Source organism: Ictidomys tridecemlineatus, chromosome 1 (assembly GCF_052094955.1).
Source record: "Ictidomys tridecemlineatus isolate mIctTri1 chromosome 1, mIctTri1.hap1, whole genome shotgun sequence".
Taxonomy (NCBI): domain Eukaryota; kingdom Metazoa; phylum Chordata; class Mammalia; order Rodentia; family Sciuridae; genus Ictidomys; species Ictidomys tridecemlineatus.
In genome coordinates, this window is record NC_135477.1 from 237521954 (window position 1) to 237538955 (window position 17002).

The following is a 17002-nucleotide window of genomic DNA, read 5'->3' on the forward strand; positions in this document are numbered from 1 at the left end:
GGATCCTAGGGATTGATCTCAGATGTGTTTTACCACAAACTACATTATCAACCCTTTTATTTTATATTTTGAGATACTGTCTCACTAATTTGCTGAGGTTGCCCTCAAATTTGTGATTCTGCCTTAGCCTCCCAAGTCACTGGAACTCTAGAGATATGTACCAGGGCTCCTGGCTATAAGTGTAGTTTATGTCTGAATATTTCTTATCTTACCTCTAATAGGAAAAATAAAGAAGACTGAAACTATTTGACTAAACTTTGCCTGGGTATCTGTTTGATAAGATTTTTTACCTCTCTGACCAAATAACCTGACAAGAACAATTATAGGAGGAAAATTTTATTTGGCTGATCATGGTTTCAGAGGTCTCAGACTATAGATGCTTAACATCACTCTTTAGGGCCTCAGGCGAGAAAAGAATCATGGCAGAAGTGTGTGGTAGAGGAAAGCAGCTCAAGAAAGCATCAGGGAGCCAAGAGAGACCACTAATCTCAGCTCAAAAATTGGATTATATACCCAACGGTATCCATCAGGATTAACACACTGATTAGGTTCTTATAACCCAATCATTTCACTTCTAAACTACTTTGCATTTTTCTCAAAAGAACTTTTGGGGCACACTTCATATTTAAACCCACCATAGGATCCTAAAATTTTTATATCATTTGGGTGGAAGAATCACATAGCCAACAAGACTTCAGATTTAAAAAATAGATAATAAACTACTAAATAAGAACAATATGATGATATATTCTTTATTCTCAAATGAAACCTGTTGATAGCTTTTACATAGCATTCATTTACATACTTCTTATGTTAAATATTTTTCATATAATAATGATTAAACTAAATTTGAATTGCTGTTCTTTAATTACTGTTATATTTAAACATCTGACTTTTATGATATTTAGTGACTATTATTTAGTAATAGCAATTCCACAGCACAAAATATGTGGCAATAAAAAAAGACAACATAATATTTATATTTTCAGTGATCTTAATTTTTAAATATAATATATATATATAATTCTAAGTTATTGAAAGTTAAAGAAAAATTTTTGGACTAGAAAAAAAATAACAATGCTTTTCATTTCAATGCTGTCATGTCTATATGTTTGGCATAGTGTGAATGACAGAAAAATGTGTTACAAAACAATTATTTTTGCATTGAAAAACTTGTAGCCATTTATAAAGGTTTTGGACTTTGAGTCTAATGTATTTATTATTATGTAAAGTATGAGAGTTAAAATACATAATAGTTTTCCTAGAATTTTAAGGATAAACCCCATCCTTGAATATTTATTATAAAGTGTATTGTACAATGGAAATATTCAGTTTGTTACATGTTTTCCAATAACACATTAATTTCCTGGTATTTCAGTAGTGAAATATATGTCAATATAGAACAGTTCTATGATAAAAGCAATCATTATTAGGTATATTTGTAGGGCTATGCCATGTTGTAAGGGACTTACTATATACTTTTGTTCAAATGCTCACTAGTTTCATACATTAAAACCTTGTTTACAGTATTACAAAGGCATGTTATCACAAAGCCTTTCTACATAAAATGTTTTCAATATAACTTTTACTACCATATGGAAATTCTAGGAATCAATAGATACTAGGAATTCAAAATTTGTCAGGAGTGAAGTTGTGTTTCTTAGAACATGACATCCTGGACATACAATAATATTCCACACAGGACAATAACACTGTCGTAAACTGATAAAATACATTATTAAAGCAAAACACATTTGGTCCACATAGCCAGACACTGGTAAGATGAGTTGAACTAGAAATCTGACAAACTGGAGAAGGACAGTTGTGGACTAGAAGGACCCTGCAAAGCACATGAAGGTTGCTGATTTTGTCCTCTGCAAGTTCTTTCTCCATGAACCTCTCCAGCCTCTCATACACATGGTCTGAAAGATCCCTAACAATGCTCATTTGGAGGCAGGCCAGAGGGAAAGAACACAGCCCCATGAAGGGTCAAATCATGGCCCAGATTTTCCTCTATTTCCACCACAAAACAACATGCATAAGAAGACATGTGACAGTACTGGCCGTACAGAATCAGCCAGTTTTAATTGTGCAAACTGCTGGTAAGGTACAATAATATCATTTGAAGGTAAATTAATTAATTAATTAAAGATGATTAATTACAGATGGTTACAGATGGCACTAATTAAAGATGTAATGATATATTTAAATCCTAGACAACCCACTATAAATTCATAAAAATATGCATAATTAATGTCAATGAAAGAAGTAAAATGGCATGAACTGTCTTTTAATTGTTCACTTAATACTCAGGAAAGCAGAGGAAGAATAGAAATTGGACAAATAGATAAAATATACAAAAAACCCTAATAAGTTGGTAAAGTTTTATTCCAGTCATATTAATAATCACATTAAAGATAAATGGCCTAAATAAAACTTTCTTTCAATTTTCAGATTGGGTCAAATTTAGAGATCCAATTCTATATTATCTATAAGAAATGTAGTTAATGTATAAAGAAAAAAGATAGATTAAATACACAAAACAGATGAAGATAAACCATTCCAACACTGTTTCTCATACACCTCAAATCAGAATAGCTGTATAATATCAGAATAATGCAGGTTATAGAATAATAAATGTTTTCAGGAATAAAAGGGAACATCATTATTGAGGGTCAAGTATCCAAGAAAACATAATTATCTTAAATATATGTTCTTATAACAGTGCTTCAAATGAAGACAGAAACGAATGTTAGAAATCATGCAATCATGGCTGGAATTGTAGTTCAGTGGCAGAGCACTTGCCTAGCACGTGTGAGGAACTGGGTTTGATCCTCAGTACTACATAAAAGTAAATAAATAAAATAAAGATATTTTGTCCATTTTTGCATACAAAAAATGAAATATAAAATAAAATAAATTATGCAATGGAATCTAACATTATACTTAATACACATCAATAATATGATTAATTTATTTAATAAGTAGATGGAAAACTAGTAAGAAAATAAAAAATTGAATACTCCAAACTAAGTAGACCTAATTCACATTTTTAGAACATACTTTTCAAAATCCAAATATGCATTGTTTTCAAAGGCATACTGAATATACACCAAGATAAACTGTATTTTAAAAATAACAACAAACCACCTCAAGCAATTAAAGATAGAAATCATATTAACTGTGTTAAAAAAATTTGAATTTGATTCCAGATTAATAGCAGAAATATCCGTTTACCTGAAGTATTTGAGAATTGAGCAAACTACTTTTAAATAACCCAAGGTTAAACAGGAAGTTTCAAAACTTACTAAAAATAGTTTGAAGTTAGGCATTGTGGTACATGCCTGTTATCCCAGTGACTTAGAAGCTGAGGCAGGAGGATCACAAATCTAAAGACAATCTAAGCAACTTAGTGAGGCCCATAAGCAACACATAGAGACCCTGTCTCTAAATAAAATATTTAAAAAGGGCTAGAGGTTTGATCCTCAGCACCACATTAAAGTGGTTAAGCACCCTTGGGTTCAATTCCTCAACCCCCTCCCTCCCCAAAAAAACTAGTTTGAAGTGTATAAAGATAAAAATATAACAGGGATATATGTGGGACTAAGTCAAAGCATCAAGGCAGTTTATAGCATTAAATGCTTATAGGAGAAAAGAAAACATATATCAGACCAATAACCTAATCTACACACTTGAGAAATTTTTAGAAATTAAAGAAATTTAACCCAAATCAAGTAAAGAGACTAAAATAATAAAGATTACAGAAAAAAGAAATTGAAAAAAATAGGGGAAAAAAAGCAATGCAAACAGTTGATCCATTGACATGTTTAATCAAGACAGTAAATATATACTTACAGTGACCAAAAGAAAAAAAAATAATTGCCTATAACCAAAACAGGACATGGAGGGACATCAGTAAAGAGGTCAGCTCTCATAGAAGTCCTTGTGCTTCAGGAATTTACTCTAAGGACAGCTGATGACCTCAGCACAAATACAGTGATGGATTTCTGAGTGATGCTACATGGATTTCAAAATCTGCAAAGAAAGTTTACCTTGCACCACATCATCAAAAACTTTTCTGATATAGATCCAATCTGTGATCTTGTACTAGATCCTGGTTCAAAAACCAATAAGTAAAACAATTATAAGCTATGTTTACTTGGATATTTGTGGGAATGTGATATATCAACTACATGACCTACAGACTAAATAACACTTGTTGATCAGTGTTAAGTACTTCATGTGAAAATTATGTTAAACAGAGGTGTTTGCTTAAAAAGATATGTGACAAACTAAGTGTGAAGTATTTAAAACTTAATTTCAAATTGTTCACAAATATGTAATGAAAACATGTACTATAGTATATGTGCATATATTTACATAGACAGTAAGAAGTAAAGGAAATATAGTGAATACTTAAATTTAGAGATTACAGGTAAAGAATTTATGAAAGTGAACTTTTAATGTTCTGAAGGTGACTTTTTTAAATTAAAGTTTATGTGAAAAAAATAACTGTACACTGTACATTTTTATCTTCAAAAGTTAAAAACTTCCAACTAACTTCACAGTCCTTATAATTATTTTTGCTGTCATGCTGTTCAAGTGCCTTAGTTCTTATATATCTTTACACTTTCCACCTGCACTTCATCCAAAATGCATGTGTGAACTGAGATTCTCTGAAGAATCTGCATCTATATTAAAGATCCTGAAATCTGCTTAAATTTGGCTGAACAGAACATTGTGATTGTGGAGAGATGGCATGTTGCAAATAAAAAGCCAAAGGTAGCTTGGGCTATATTTAGTCCCCTTTAACAGTCATTTGCTATCAACTTCTGTATCTGACCTAACATCCTTATCACTACTAGATAAAACTCTTGAAATCTATTGTTATACCTGCAGATCTCTTGCTTCTGCTGACAGTGACCCAAAGATTAGAATGCTACAACATCTAAAACCTATCAAGAGCTTTTCCTGCTTTTCTGTAGTCTGTGTACCTAATAATATGCTCACCAAAGTAATTGGTTTTTTGATGGATGACTTCCCTTTGTCCTGTGACTATAAAAGTTCATGTAAAACATGTCAATCTGGGAAGCTGGGAGAAGCAAGAGTGGATTATTGAAAGTCTTACACAAAGTGAGATATAGTATGGAATACTTGATAATTCATATCAAATTCAATTGGGGATCTTCTGCTTAAATGGATAAATATATTTATCAACAAACTATTGGAACCTATTATTCAAAACTGACCCTTTGGGACATAAGCTCTCACAGCTTCAAGTTGTACAATTAGAAGCAACAGTGAGGTAGTTTCACTTATTTGTTCTAATTGTACAACTTGAAGCTGTGAGAGCTGTTTAGTGCAACAGCTAAACAGAGACGTCCTCACCAAGAGCAGGAAGGACATGACGTGGGTGTTTTTCAAGACACACTCTGGGTGTTCCTATGTGAGAGCTTTCAGGGTTCAATCAGAATATGCAGGCACCCTAGAAAAACAAATAGGAGACAGCGAGGTTCAGAAAATCGGAATTATTTATTGAGCATATAGATGTGGGGATGGGATTTGATGGGGACTATACTTATGGAATACCTTCTAACATACAGAGTGGGCAAGAAAAAAAAATGGGTTTTCATTTCTAAGACTGAGCTATAAACAGGCTGGCTTGTATCTTGTGTGACTTTTCTCACTCTTCCTTGGATTTTCTTATTTTGGGGGAAGCCAGGCAATATGCTATGCAGTATGTTGGGTAAATCACTGAGGCATGCTGAAACAATATGAATGGGCTTTAAATAGATTTATCTCACCCTCCAGCTCAATCTGTGGCTGGTTTTCTGGCTGCAAATTCTTTTAACTTTTGTTTATCATGAAAGATTTTAATTTTGTTGTCATACCTGAAGCATAATTTTGCTGGATACAAAATTCTTGGTTGGCATCCACTGTCTTTCAGTGTTTGAAATACATTGTTCCAGGATCTTCTTGCTTTCAGTGTCTGTTATGAAAAATCTGTTGTTAACCTTATTGGATTACCCCTGAATGTAATCTGCCTCCTTTCTCTTGTAGCTTTTAATATTTTCTCTTTGTTCTGTATATTGGATATCTTCATAACAATGTGTCTTGGCGTTGGTCTACTGTGATTTTGTATGCTCGGTGTCCTGTATGCATCTACAATTTGTACATCCATTTCCTTTTTTATTTCTGGAAAGTTTTCTATAATTATTTCATTTAGCAGGTTGCTCATTCCCTTGATTTGAATCTCTACACCTTCCTCTATCCTGATGACTCTTAAGTTTGTTTTTTTATGTTATCCCATATCTCTTGGATGTTTTTCTCTTGATTTTTTACCAGTCTTTCCGAGTTGGCTAGACTCTTTTCAAGATGATATATTTTGTCTGGCTTCTACTTGCTCCACTCTGTTAGTGATACTCTCATTTGAGTTTTTAATTTGGTTTATAGTTTCCTTCATTTTCTAGAATTATTGTTTGAATTTTTTTATAATCTATTTCCTGATAAAGATACTTATTTGCTTCTTTTATCTGTTTATGTAATTCATTTTCAATGTGTTCTTTCATTGTTTGAATTTGCTGCCTCATATCCTCTTTAAGATTCCATTCCACCTGTCTAAGGTATTCCTTGAGTTCTTTATTTGACCATTTTTCTGATGCCTCTAAGTCCCCCTGAATATTTAGGCTGTCCTGCATTTTTTGTATTCCTTTTCTTCCTTGCTTTTTCATGCTGCTCATGTTATTTCTTGGTCTGTTTGACTGCTGAGTTACTGTTTACTCTTATAAATTTATTTGGTTTTTCATGTCTCTGGGGTCTCTCTTTTGTGATGGGAGACTATGACTAGAGATGATGAATTTTGTTGCATTTTAATGCAGATTAATTCATTTCCTAAACTGTGTATGGATTCTGATGGCATATAGTGGTGGTCTGCAGTTTGGTCTTGGGACTTATATTTAGGTCGAATGATGTGATGGTATTGTGCCATGCACAAAAGTTAACTCAAAATGGATCAAGGACCTTGATATCAAATCAGAGACTATGTGTCTGATAGAATAAAAAGTTGGCTCCAATCTACATATTGTGGGGTCGGGCTCCAAATTCCTTAATAGGACACCCATAGCACAAGAGTTAATAACAAGAATCAACAAATAGGACTTACTTAAACTAAAAAGTTTTTTTCTCAGCAAGAGAAACAATAAGAGAGGTAAATAGGGAGCCTACATCCTGGGAACAAATTTTTACTCCTCACACTTCAGATAGAGCCCTAATATCCAGAATATACAAAGAACTCAAAAAATTAAACAATAAGATAACAAATAACCCAATCAACAATGGGCCAAGGACCTGAACAGACACTTCTCAGAGGAGGACATACAATCAATCAACAAGTACATGAAAAAATGCTCACCATTTCTAGCAGTCAGAGAAATGCAAATCAAAACCACCCTAAGATACCGTCTCACTCCAGTAAGATTGGCAGCCACTATGAAGTCAAATAACAACAAGTGCTGGCGAGGATGTGGGGAAAAGGGTACACTTGTACATTGCTGGTGGGACTGCAAATTGGTGTGGTCAATTTGGAAAGCAGTATGGAGATTCCTGGGAAATTTGGGAATGGAATCACCATTTGACCCAGCTATTGCCTTTCTCGGACTATTCCCTGAAGACCTTAAAAGAGCATACTATAGGGATACTGCTACATCGATGTTCATAGCAGCACAATTCACAATAGCTAGACTGTGGAACCAACCTAGATGCCCTTCAATAGATGAATGGATAAAAAAAGTGGCATTTATACACAATGGACTATTACTCTGCACTAAAAAATGACAAAATCATGGAATTTTCAGGGAAATGGATGGCACTAGAGCAGATTATGCTAAGTGAAGCTAGCCAATCCCTAGAAAACAAATGCCAAATGTCATCTTTGATATAAGAAGAGCAACTAAGAACAGAATAGGGAGGAAGAGCATGAGAAGAAGATCACCATTAAACAGGGAAGAGAGGGGGGGAGGGAAAGAGTGAGAGAAGGGAAATTGCATGGTAAAGGAAGGAGACCCACATTGTTATACAAAATTACATACAAGAGGAAGTGAGGTGAAAGGGGAAAAAACAAGAGAGAGAAATGAATTACAATGGATGGGGTGGAGAGAGAAGATGGGAAGAGAGGGGAGATGAGGGGAGGGGCATTAGTAGAGGATAGGAAAGGTAGCAGAATACAACAGACACTAGTATGGCAGTAGGTAAAAAAGTGGATGTGTAACCGATGTGAATCTGCAATATGTATACGGGGTAAAAATGGGAGTTCATAATCTGCATGAATCAAATGTATGAAATATGATATGTCAAGAGCTTTGTAATGTTTTGAACAACCAATAATAAAAAAAAACAACAAGAAAAGTGGGCAGGGGTAGGGGAGACTGGGCAAAAAAAAAAAAAAAAAAGAGGTAATTGAGTTTAAAAAAAATGTCATCAGGGTGGGTCCCAATCTAATGTGATTGGTGTCTGCTATAGTTAGATCTTAAATGTCCTGCAAGCATCCAATGGGTTAAATGCATGGTACCATCATGGTGCTATGCGGAGTTGGTGGAACCTTTAAGAGATGGGGCCTAGTGGAAAGACTTCAAATTATTGGGGTCAAGCCCTCCAAGCAGATTCTGGGACATTGCCACTTTCTTTTTCTGCCTTTCACTTCCTGGTCATGACTGGAGTGGTTCCACTCTTTGTCTAGCCATGACATGCTGTCCCAGTATAAGAATGCTAAAAATTGTGTGTCAATCCAGTTATGGCCCAGACCCTGCAACATTTTGAGCCAAAATAAGCCCTTTGTTTTTATAAGTTGATTATTTTAGATATTTGTTATAATATCAAAAACTGACACTACTCTTACATAAACAGAAGATAGACATATTCAGAAACACACAATGATGCACATTTAGGAGAAAAGGCATGTGAGAAGACAATGGGAAGGTAACCACTTTTACGGCAAGGAAGAAGTCCTAAGGAGAAAACAATCTGCTAATGTCTTCATCTTGAATTTCCATGCTCCAGAATTATTAGGAAATAAGTCTGTTTTGCTTAAGTTATCAAACTTGTATTTTGCAATAGCAGCCCAAATAAACTACACCCACATGATTTCCCTACATATTTTAAATTATATATTGACAAATTATTATTTTAGGTATTTGGGAGATGCAAAGTGATGTTAAAACTTTTTAATACTATATGGAATGATTATATCAAACCAATGAGCCCCTATAGCTCCTCAAATAGTTAGATATTTTTTTGATGAGAGAACATTTGAGATTTATCCTTTAAACAATATTGAAATGTGTAGTACTCAATTATAGCTATATTCATCCTGCTGCACAATAGAGCTAAAAATACCATAGTTATTTTTTTCTGTCTCCTGAGACTCTGCAGTCTTTGATCATAATCTCCCTATAGATCCCTTTCCCTCAGTCTTTGGTAAACACCATTCTATTTTATTCTTCTAGGAAATCATTTGTTTTAGTTTCCACCAGTAATAAAAAAAAAGTGCTGTATTTTTCTTTCTGTGATTGCTTTATTTCATTTAGCACAATGTTATGTAATTCCATCCATGTTTTTGCAAATGATAGATGGCCAGTGTTGGCAAGCCTGTAGATGAAAGGGAACACTTGTGCTGTGGGTGGAAATATAAATTGGTATATCCATTACAGAAAACAGTATGAGGTTTCCTCAAAAAAGTAAAACTAGAACTGGCATATGATCCAGCAGTTCCATTTATGAGTTATTCAAAATATTTGAAATTAGTAGGTTGAAAGTATGCCTTCATGGCCATGTTCAAGGTGATACTAAAGCCAAGTTATTTAATCAACCTGAAATGAATGAATAAAGAAAAAAATATCATATATACTCAATGGGTTACTACTCAGCACCAGAATAGATATTTAGTTGTATTTTTAACTTGGCTAGGCTGTAGTTCTCAATTATTCAATCAAAAGTTAGTGCTATAGCTTGAATTTGGAATATGGAATATCCCTCAAAGGCTCATGTGTTGAAGGGTTTTTCCCCAACTTGGGCGCTATTGAGATGTGGTGCAGACATTACGTGATGGGGCTGAGATGGAAGAGATGGATCATTAGGAGTGTACCTTAAGGTATTTTGTCCTGGGGCACTCTTTTTGTGAATATCTGTCTGTCTGTCTCTCTTACCCCCAACGCCCTCTCTAGACACATACACAGGAGCATGCACGCATACACACACACACACACACACACACACACACACACACACACACACAAACACATGAATATGCACATGTTTTTGTTCCTAAGGGTATTCATAAAGTTAGGAATAAAATTGCTGGGTCACAGGATAGACATATATTTAGTGGATATTAGAAGAACCTGGTGATTTTCCAAAGTGTATATACCGGTTTTCGGGAATGTGTTCGTGTGTGTTTGTATAAAACTTGTGTGTATATGTTTATCCCCTGTTTCTTTCCTAGAAACTTGATTTATAGAGATTTTGAAGTAGTGTCTCAATTTTTTTGATACTGCCATAACAAAGCCACTAAATTGCCATCTTAAAACAACCACAATTTATTGTATGTATTCTTCCACAGTCCTCCATGTCTGAAGTCAGTATCACTGCACTAGATTCACAATGGTGAACACAGAGCCCTATCCCTCCTGAGTGCCTAGATAATACATTTCTTGGCTCTTCCAGTGTCTGGTGCCAGCTTTTCATCACATAAGGGTCTGGCATTGAATCTTCAGGACCAGCTTGCTTAAATCTCTGATCTGTCTTCACATCACCTTCCCTATGTGTGTGTAAAACCTTCCATGTGTCCCTTTTAGAGGAGATGCATTTAACCACATTCAGGGCACAGCAATATATTACAGGAAAATATCTTAATTCAATCACCTTCATAAAGGCTTTTACTTTTTTCACAATATATTATAAACATTAACAGTATCAGAGATTGGGTTTAAGACCTGAATATTTTATGGATGACAATATTTTCACCTACTACAAGCAATGAATTAATAGGTATGCAGAGAAATACTATATTTATATTAATTGATATTGAAAAGTAATTTGACATAAAATATCTAATAATTACTTTGAAAATATTTCTTATAAATATTGAAAAGGATTATAAAGAAATTTCCTTCAACAGAGGAAGTCTATTTATGATAACCACAGCCATCATAATACATGGAAAATTAGAATAAATATTATCTTATATATTAAAAAAATCAATAGTTCCCCTAATCATGTCTAGGTAACTGTAGTTCATATGAAGTAGAATTCAAAAGATAGTGGTTAAAATGAATGGGCTGTTATTTTTCAAATATCAAACTAAGTTTTCATGCTGTTTATTCATCTTATGGAAGTAACACCTGATCCACAAAATGTAGTCAGAATCTCATTAACTTGAGGCAGCTGCCACTCTAAACAAAGTAAGTTGAGAAGTTGAAAATATACTATTTATATAGATTTTTTATAAAGAATGTCCATCAGAAGCTCTGAGGCTTGAACATACAAAAATACATCTATTACATTTAACTGGAATGGAGCAGCTGAATCAGTTTCCCTGTTCTGAAATGTTAAAGGGCAGACATTTCATTTTATTTCTTCCTGCCTTCTCTACATTAAAAAATGATTCTGTCTTTGACAGACGGCTGCTGTAGATGGCCTTGTTACAGAGCACGGTCACTCTGGTGAATGACTTTGATTACTCCAGATCCTAGTGCTGCAAAAATCAGGTAAAAAAAATATATGAAATAGTTTCTTTTTTACAGTAAAAAGGAAAATACCTGGAACAAGTTCTCTTAAAATGATGACAATCCCTTCCTTTGGAAGTAAGAGCAAAGACATAGCATCCTAAGTTTTCATCAAGTAAGTTTTCTTACAAGTAACTGATAATCTTGATTTTCAGATTTAAAAGATAGTCTCTTATATTTCCTTTATTTTTTTCTCTTAACCTGCAATTTTAGGTAGACTATGTAATTTACTATTAATTCTTTGTAAATTAGTCTGTTTCACAAACACAACAATAAAATATCTATACAAAAGACTTTTTAATGTGATTACAAACATATAGAACTCTGAGATCCATCAGTTTTAAGACTGATGTCTTTTATAAATTTATATAAATTTCACAGTATAGAAGAGTACTAAAATAAATCTTTTCTTTTGTTGATAACAATTGAGTATAATTCACACTTTGGACTAAATATGTTAAATTTATATAAATGTGTATTAACAAACTTAATTACATATATTATATATATATATATATATATATATATAGTTGTTATTGATGTTGTTGTAGATAGACACAATATCTTATTTATTTATTTATTTTTATGTGGTGCCAAGGATCAAACCCAGTGCCTCACACGTGCTAGGCCAGCAATTTACCACTGAGCCACAAATCCAGCCTAAAATATTTCTTTTTACTACTAAATAAGTCTAACACACCATGGGCTAAGTGAGTATTAGATATTGAAATTTTTCTAAATAATACACTCTCTCGGTTAAAAAACAAATATATACACATACACATACACACACACAAACACAAACACATACTAACTGACAGTACTGTGATATATCAGCTATTCACTTAATAAAACCATCGTGTGTATTGTGTTTTGTGTATTAACAAACTTAATGCTGAATATTTCGCAAAGATATGAAGCACTTATTAGTAATGTTGTTTATTAAATTTATGTCTAAAATATTAATTTTATTAAACATTGTATTAGAAGTGTCTGTTACTCAGGGGAGCACGCCACTGATAATGTAAAAGTGGGCCCAGTTTCAGAGTTCCTAGAACAAATAAAAAAACCCATAAAATATAAACACAATAATATTTATTCTTGAATTCAGATTGAAATGTCTGAGAGTTGGCAAAAATTTCTTCCAAGAATGAGTCCCACACTTTTACTTAGGGGATACAAATCTTATCATGATGGTTTGTCCAAACAGAAATCCAAGGTTTTTTAAAATGCACATACATACAGAAATAGGGATGGGAAAAACTGACTCAGGTGATCTTATATAAAGGAACAGATTATGAAATGAAAAAATATTTCATTAAAATTTCCCTTTAAATAGACAAGGAAGCTTTTAATTTTTAACATAATTGAACAATGATGTGTAAACAAAAATAACAAGCTAAGACAAAAGTAACAGCTGATTTTTTACTATTTTAAATTTTATGTTAATATGTAACTTTTCCCATGGATGATCTTTCCATTTGAAATAGTTCTATGGTAAAAAGATAACAAGATAAAATATTTATGACAAAAGACTTACCACACAGTTGTGTATCAGACTTTTCTCTGTGAAAGATAGTACTGTGATACATATTTATTCACAAAGGCAGAATGTCACCAGATTGGCCAGAGGAATGGGGGAAGGGACAGGGGATGAGAACGGGAAATACAGTAGAATGAATTGAACACAACTTTCCTACATTCATATATGAACACACAACCAGTGTAACTCCATATCATGTACAACCACAAGAATGAGAATTTATGCTTCATGTATGTATATCAAAATACATTCTACTCTCATGTATAACTAAAAAGTATAAATAAAAAAGAAATTCAGAATTCATATTCTTAAAAATTAAATCAAGAAATAAGTCAAAAGAGGGCAACAACAAATATATGAAAAAATGCTCATCATCTCTAGCAATCAAAGAAATGAAAATCAAAACTACTCTAAGATGTCATCTCACTCTAGTCAGAATGGCAGTTATCATGAAGACAAACAATAATAAGTGTTGACAAGGATGTGGGGAAAAGATACACTCATACATTGTTGGTGGGACTGCAAATTGGTCTAGCCAATGTGGAAAGCAGTATGGAGAGCCCTTGGAAATCTTGGAATAGAACCACCATTTGACCCAGCTATCGCTCTCTTCAGTCTGTACCCAAAGGACTTATAAACAGAAAACTACAGGGTCACATCCACATCAATGTTTAGAGCAGCACAAGTCACAATAGCTAAACTGAGGATCCACTCTAGATGCCCTTCAGTGAATAAATGGATAAAAACTGTGGCATAGATACACAATGGAATTTTACTCAGCAATAAAAGAGAATAAAATCATGGAATTTGCAGGTAAATGGATGGAGTTAGAGAAGATAATGCTAAGAGAAGTTGGCCAATCCCCAATACCAAATGCTGAATGTTTTCTCTGCTATAAAGAGCCTGACTCAAAGTTGGGTATGAAGGGGGAGCATGGGAGGAATAGGTAAATTCTAGATAGGGAAGAGGGTTGGGAGGGAAAGGGAGGAGGCAGGGGATTAGCAAGGATAGTGGAATGTGATGGACATCATTATCCAAAGTACATGTATGAAGACATGAATTGGGTGTCAAATTACTTTATATACAGATATATAAAAATGTGGTATATATGTGTAATAAGAATTTAAAGCATAATAAAGTACATTTATAGAGACATGAATTGGTGTGAACATACTTTTTTCTTTATTTATTGAATATACTTTATATACAAAGATATATATATATATATATATATATATATATATATATATGTGGTTGTAGATGGACACAATATCTTTATTTTGTTTATTTATCTTTTATGTGGTGCTAAGGATCTATCCCAGTGTCTCACACGTGCAAGGCAAGTGCTCTATAGCCTTAGCCCCTACTATACACATTTATGATATTATGTTTTAGGATTGTTAAAGATAAAACCTGAAAACTATACAAATGTTTACAAATACTGAAGAAACAATACTTTTTCCTCAAAATTAAAATTTGAAAATGTAACAAAGCTATACTTTGTTTATGAAGTGTAAGTACATTAAATACATTTATATTTATTTTAATATCCACAAATAAATATATGAAGACAAATCTAAATTTCCAGTTCCTCATTATGGAAAGAGTTTTAATTGCATATAAAATATTAAGATATATCAAATATGATCAAAACACTAGTTTTATTTTTAAACAGAAGATCCACCTAGTATTTAGAATGTGCATATAATATATACATATATAAATAAAAAGTTAATTTAAAGCTCATTAATAAAGCTAAGTTATCTAAATCTGGGTGAGGATAAACATTCAAGCAGATTGCAAATTTTGCTGTAACAGAGGTGATTATTACTATGTGAATTAAGCTGAAGATATGATAATTCATATCAGGGGATTTACTTGAGCTTTAGAATGAAAGAGGAAACATCTGAAATAAAATTTGAGAGGACAATATCAGCAGCAAATTTTTGAGTGAAGTAGATTAACTGGTGGTAGAATTCATTAGCTATGGATTGAATTAATTAAATGGGAAAGGCATACATGCAGTAAGTATGTTGGGAAACTTAAAGTAAATATTTTTATTAAAAACTACCTTTGTGCTTTTTATTATGCATTCTGATTTTTATAAAATGCTCCTCAGAAGTTAAGTGTGTTGTTTTTTGAATTAGTTTTTTAAACAGGGTAGAAGCAGACTAATCATAAACATACTTGATACTATAACGTAAGCTAGCTCACATTTTAAGTGTTCTGTGTGCATCTGCTTATTTAAACTAAACAACAGATGTGATCTCCATTTTACAGTGAGGAATAAAGACCCAGTGAAGTTAATAACTGACCCAAAGAAAAACAGCTAAGTCGATGCAGACATGTTATTTTAACCAAATTAGCCTGGTCCCAAGTATATGTCCCTAACAATTACAATATAATGCCTATCCAATTTTTAAGTGTTATGACCACTAGAACAAATAAGAAAGTTCTCATATTTCTTATATATTTAATAGTAAGATTGTAAGCTTTAGTATGAAGTTGTATATTTTCAAGAATATCAGACCTATTGGAAATCTTCTGTTAAATACTTATTCTAATTGATATTTATCCAGTCTTTACTTCAATCTGAATATGTAATGTGAGTAGACAATACCAAATTCCTTTATTGAAAAAAAAATATATATATAACAAAAACTCTCTTGTTTTAAAAATCATTATTTTTTTTTAGATGGAAAAAAATTAATGATATGATTTTGGACTCAGATCTGAAATAAAACAAAAATCTGTCAAGAATAAGCAGTCCAAAATATATTATATATAACATATGCCATATACTAGAGAATATTTGGAGTTGATTCAAACCTTGTTTTTTAAAGCTGAGATTAGAATATTCTTGTTCATTAAATTCAAATTTTTGTAGAAAATACATTATTTCATAAAAAAGTGCTTGAGTCTGCTCAACGTTTAAAAAAGTTGGCGAAATCTGCAAAGATTGATATGAAATAAATAAATCAATAAATTTGCCCAAGAGACTTTTGAAAAGAATCACCACAAACTTTTGGGTTCTGAGTCAATCTTTGGTAATTGTTTTCTCCAGCCATCCTGAGATCACTGATTTTAACTATGTTCTGAGATCTGGAGACTGAATATGTGTCAGATGCCCAATTTGTTTAAAAAAAATGTTAGGTCTCAGGAGAAATCTCTGCCTTTCAGACCTGTCTCTTCCTCAGTTCATCTCTAGCTGTCAAGGCCACAGTATGTATATTCCTAAGAGATGACATGAAGATTCTAAGATCTCTCCTAATTAGGATAGAAGGCAATATCAGAGCTAGAACTCTGTGTCCTCTGTCTGTCACACATACACAGCACATGTTAAGTAAATGTGGATTGATGTAATATTTACTAAAGTGCTTATTTGATACAATTCTGAAATCTTTAACCTTTAAGGATCATCATTCTTCAGCAACCTTGTGAAATAATCAAATCCATCTTTGGTGACATTAGTCTGACACTGTTTGTCCTTTCTTCCTTTCAACTGTGGCTTGTCTTGACTTTTCTGATATTTCATGTCCTTCGTGTTTTGCTTCTCCTTATAATCACTCCCTATATACATGACATGTACATCTATAAAACTCTCACAAATAGGTGCTAATGTGCTATCAACTTACAGCAAGCAGTTCCTATCTTGTAACTGCTTTTCATTTTAGCACAGGAG